The sequence below is a fragment of the Haplochromis burtoni genome, unplaced genomic scaffold (genome assembly GCF_018398535.1).
Source record: "Haplochromis burtoni strain Fernald_Lab_line unplaced genomic scaffold, NCSU_Asbu1 Contig_29, whole genome shotgun sequence".
Classification (NCBI taxonomy): Eukaryota; Metazoa; Chordata; class Actinopteri; order Cichliformes; family Cichlidae; genus Haplochromis; species Haplochromis burtoni.
The window spans coordinates 3,408,873-3,414,376 of record NW_024582390.1 but is presented as its reverse complement, the minus strand read 5'-3'; the positions used below and the strand labels follow the sequence as shown (position 1 = coordinate 3,414,376).

At 47.4% G+C, this 5,504-nt stretch overlaps 1 protein-coding gene across 1 annotated transcript in view; it reads right to left on the bottom strand.

Annotated features, from left to right (window-relative positions):
- LOC102295530 (Golgi reassembly-stacking protein 2) overlaps positions 1–5,504 on the bottom strand; it is a gene marked incomplete in the record, with an annotated part of 14,018 nt that overhangs the window by 147 nt on the left and 8,367 nt on the right.

The following is a 5,504-nucleotide window of genomic DNA, read 5'->3' as shown; positions in this document are numbered from 1 at the left end:
TTACTGACGTTTAGAAGGAGGTTGTTCCTCTGGCACCAGTTCTCCAGATTCCTAATCTCCTTCAGGTAGGCCGTCTCGTTGTTATCAGAGATCAGGCCCACAACGACGGTGTCGTCAGCAAACTTGATGATGGTGGTGGAGCAGGTAGTGGCCACACAGTCATATGTGTACAAAGAGTACAGTACAGTGTTTCCTGGGTGTGAATGAATGAGGTCCTGTTAGAGTCAGAGAGGGGCTGGCAGCAGGCGAGGAATATGACATCAGAAACATGTCAGATATCAATGTTTGCATCATTAGCATGGAGCAGCGCAGTGGTTTGCACTGTTGCATCACAGAAAGAAGGTCCAAGGTTTGAATCCGGGGCCCTTCTGTGTGGAGTTTGCATGTCTGCGTGGGTTCTCTCAGGCTTCCTGCAGCAGTCCAAACACATGCAGCGGGTGGGGTTAGCTTAACTGCTGAATATAAATGATCCTCAGGTGTGAGTGGTTGTAGCTGATTGGTGACCTGTCCAGGTGGACCACGCCTCTCACAGAGTAGGTAGCTGGCTAAGGCTCCAGCCCCCTCTGATCCCGATAAGCTGCCATCCTGCTGAACGTTGCACTGAAGGCAGAAGGGGAGAAATTCGAGCAGCGCATTCTTTAAATTCTGTTTCACGCGAGGAGGAGGAACACGAAGCATCGTTTTAATGAAATAGTGCCGTTTGGATTTTCTTCTGCTTCTTTCGACGAGACAGACGTCAGAGGACATTTTACATCTTTGCAACAGTCTAATATCAGACCAGGAACAATTCACCGCCATGTACCTGCCCACAGGTAGAAACCAGTCATGTGAGTGTGGCTGGTTGGAGGCCACGAACCTTTCAAATGTTCCTCCTCATCCTCTGTCTCGTCTGCGTGTTTGAGCTTCATGCATGTCCTGCTTTTCACTGTGTCGTCCAAGTTTTCAGTTCCTGTCTTTAGGTTCATGCGTCCCGCCCTAACTGTCCTCCTCCGCCGGTTTCTTTGTCAGTTTGTGGGTCGCCGTGTGACCGTTTGGGTCATCCCCCCGCCCCTCGTGACAGCTTGGATGCCTCTGTGACAGACGATTATAACAGCACCACACTGGCTTTCAGTGACATTTCTAAGGCGGCAGGAAAACCTGCAAAATGCTCCCGTGATCAATACAAAGCAGCAGACCTGGTCACGATCGATTTAATTGCTTCTGCAGAGCAGCGGCGCTCTGAGGCGAAATGTCAGAGGAGAGGCCACGGCTGTTTCGGACTGGTTACAGAAACAGCACGAGGGGGGCGGGGATAACCAACCACCGGTGCTGCTCGATTGGCTGTTAGCTGAAGAAGTCGTGAGCTGTGAGTGACCGTGAAGGCGAGCTTACCTCAGGAAGCCCGAGTGGGTTATGTCACACCTGGAGAATAATGATGGCGGTGTGCTGAGATGAAGTGTTCTCTTTCAGAGGCGGTAGAACAAACAATCCTTTTTATTAACGATCCACTTCAAGTTTCAGCACATTCACAGATTTCCAGATTCTTCAAGGCTGAAAACAAAGAGCTGAACCAGCCGGTCCTCTCTCAGCCTCGCTGCGTTCACATTCAGACCCGTGTGAGGCCAGAAGCGTTCACGTTGGCCTGTTTTTGATCAGCTGTCAGATCTAACCTGACGTGAATCTGAGCTTGAGGCAGCGCACGTCTGTCCCACCGGGGTCTCCGTGTCCTGGGTCTCCACACACAGTTGTGACTGACGCTTTCTTTAAATCACGACTCTGTTACAGACATGTCACTCTGCTGGCATCTTATCCAGCGACACGGCGTTCAGCAGGGCGCCAGAGTCAAAGTACGGCGTGTGCATAAGTCAGCGACACTGGCGGCCTCAGACTGTCTGACATCCTGAGGATGACAGACAGCAGATCTACAGATTTAATTATGAAGGTGGAAGCTATCCAAACCTGCGCGTGTGTGTCCGTGCGTGCGTGCGTGCGTGTCCGTGTGCGTGTCCGTGTGCGTGTGTGTGTGTGTGTGTGTGTGTCCCCGTGTGTGCGTGTGTGTGTGTGTGCAGGTCGACTGCTGTGTGATTCACTGTCTCGTGTGCAGCTGGTCTCTGTACGTCAGCCTTTTGTTTCACGTTCACACAGCAACAGTTACACACACACACACACACACACACACACACACACACACACACACACACACACACACACACACACACACACTTGTAATTTCAGTGAGAAATGCATCTCGTGTCAGAAGTGCAGTGCAAACAGGAAGGTGTCACCATGGCAACCAGGAAAGCAAAGTTTTAGTTGATGTGGAAAGTTTGATATATGACCTCAGCAGAGACGTGTCTCTTATTACTCATGTGAAAAATCACATGTGATGTCCCACATCCACCCCCTCCACCCTCCGAGTGATGAGGTTTGGTTCTTGATGTAGCCTGCTGACAGCTACACCCTGCAGGACACCGGCCCTTGAACCCTGGACTTGCCCACCCCGGCCTTAGTGTTAAAATAATGGAGGTGAGGGTACAAGGCTGTCCCACAGGAAGTTATGGATGGATGCAGCTCAACGAGAGTCTGGAGCTCAGACCTGCAGCATTGTCTCAGACTGAGAGGTGAAGTTTCCTTTTTCATTTCTACCTGCAGGCTGGAGTGAAACAGAAGGTTTGTGAGTCTTGCTTTCAGACTGTTTCGTGACAGTGAACGTGCTGATGTTGAACGCGATCGTTTAGTTTCTCAGAGGAAGAAGAGCAGGAGGTCAGGCTGAAGTCTGTACTTCACACCCGGGCCCCACATAAAAACAAGCTTTATACCAGGACTGAAACAATCTCATTTCACAAAACTCAACACGTCGCTGTGTCTGTGGCTCAGGAGAATTTATTCCACAGTTTGCAACTATTACCTGTGAGGAGGTTGTTCCTGTGGGAGGTAAATAGAGAGCTGATGTATGAAAGGTGGGGAGTCCTGCTCACGTAATTGTCTCTGAAAGGCGCTGTGCTTGCAGCGTTTATCTCTCCCTCATACATCATCTCTGATCTCGACTTTGGCTACATGTTGTCACCTCAGAGAGTGACCTAATGTTTTGTCAGATGCTGGCTGTCGCTGATACATCCATGGTTTCCTTTTCTGTAATTCAGGAAGAGTTAACAGTCCCATCTCAGAGACCTGCGGCATCCGCCTCAGCTAGGTGGAGCGTGGATGGCATCACAGTCTGTATCTAAAGGATGGACGTAGCATTCGGGTGTGGCAGGTAAAGGCGGAGCTTAAGCGTCTTACACCTGCTGCTCTCTACTGTCCAGCAGGGGGCGACTCCTCTGATGTAAAAGAGGTCTGACTGGTCTCTGAGCCTCCTGCTCACGTGATTTCAGTAAACGCTTTCCTGATTGGTTTCTGATCTCAGCCGCTGTTTCGGGTCTTAGTGAAGAACATGAAGTTCATTTTGTTCATCTTTCCTTCATTGTGTTTCATTACGATGCCAAAGTTGTTTACAACATTCACAAAATGTGTGAGGTGAACAGTGTCCGGAGACGGCCCAAGCATCCACTGTGTACAACGCTCTTTTTATTTTCTATTCAACTTTATTTATACAGCGCCAAATCACAACATCAGGCACGTCAAGGCACTTTATTTTGTAAGATAGACCCAGCAATCATATGAGCACTTTGGTGACAGTGGGAACGAAAAACTCCCTTTTAACAGGAAGAAACCTCCGGCAGAACCAGGCTCGGGGAGGGGCGGGGCCATCTGCTGCGACCGGTTGGGGAGGGGGAAGGAAGACGTTTAAAAATGCTGCATTCTGATATTCGAGTTAGCATTCGCTCTGTGACATAATTCAAGGTCTTCTTTATTTATCCCAAAGCTTCTGAAATGCCTGATTACAGAACTAAAAACACAATGAAAGCAGCTCAGAAACTGAATAATTAAACCAAATCAGTTCAAAAGGACACCACCCAAATAAAATGAAGTAGTAAGTGACAAATATGCTCACAAATGACATCAAATACTATTAAAACAACAAACTACTGCCACAGGCCGTCACTTGGTGTGGCGTCATCTTTTACCGCCTGTGTCATGGTCCTGGGTCTGTGAGCCAGCGTTGTTCTTGGTTGTCTTTATGGTTTTGTGCTGATGTTTCAGCTTTTAGTCATTAGGCGTCTGTCTCTGTGTCTTCCTGTGGGCTCCATGTTCCCTCTGGCTGTTTCCCAATTCAGGGTCTGCAGCCTTAAAGTACGAAGTCTTAACGGTCCACACGGGCCACGTACTCAATGACCGCTAATGCCGGAAGTGCGAGGCTTGTGAAATGGGACGGCCTAGCCGCTGTTGCGCTGCCCAGGTTGCCTAGCAAACATGATACTAACAGCTGGAAATGTTTCATACAGCTTTGTTTGACAGAGATGAAGGAGACAAATGTTTTGTTCATTTGTTTGTTTGTTTGTTTGTTTCTACACGAGCTCTGTGTGATCAGTTGAGTATCTGAGGCTGAGACCACGGGACTGTAAACATGATTGTTGGGCTTCATTTCTGTGCTGAACAGTCATTTAAGATTAGCTAGTAAATAACAATCAGCTGATGTTGTTCATGAGACTAAAGTCATCTCACTGTGTAATGTAAATATAATATGGCCAATATTATAGTTATTATATGTATCATGATTAGTTATTACAGCAGTGAACATGAACTCTGTGCCAAACACTGAGCTTCAGCAAAGATTCAAGTCGCAGTTATTTATATTTCCTGTCACCTTAAATCTTCACTCAAACACAAGCATCTGTGACAGTGTGTATACAGATGTGTTATATATAAGAGACAAATATTGTTCTTTTAATATGTTGGTACTAAATGTGGCTCAATGCTTACATACATGTGTAAAAGCAAATGTGCGAGCTGTGATAACTGTGTCTGATAGAATGAAGAGTCGACTGATATATGAAATATTCCTTTATTGGGTGAGAAAATCAGACCATGTCATAACTGCTGTAAGTCACACAGAATAGATATCAGAGCCTTAAACAGGCTGACGTCTGCTAAATGGGTCAAACTGGGCAGAAAGTGAACAAACGCTGGACAGCTCGCGCTGCTTTGAAGAAATCAAGCCAGCGTCACAGTCAGAGCAGTTTCATCCGAAAACAGCAAACAGACGACAGATAAACAGGAAGGACAGGAAGATGAAATGAGAAACGAATAAGCGTTACACAGGAATCCACGGGGCCGCTGTGACCTCACACGTCTGGTGACCTCAACATGAGAAATGCCATCCTTTCATGGACGATGGTGTGCAGCTGTGTTTACAGAGGCAGAGACAGCTGAAATTCTCCATCTTCACCTTAAAGCCACTAACATCAGACGTACGTCGTTCCAAAGTAAAACGCCTCCAACTGTGACAGAAACACAAAAGCAAATGAATGTTTTACAAAAAGGCAAGCACGAGTCAGATGAAGTGAAACTGATCTGAGATCAGTCTGTCCCGGCCATCTTTACCTGTCCACGTGATAAACTGATCTGAGATCAGTCTGTCCCGG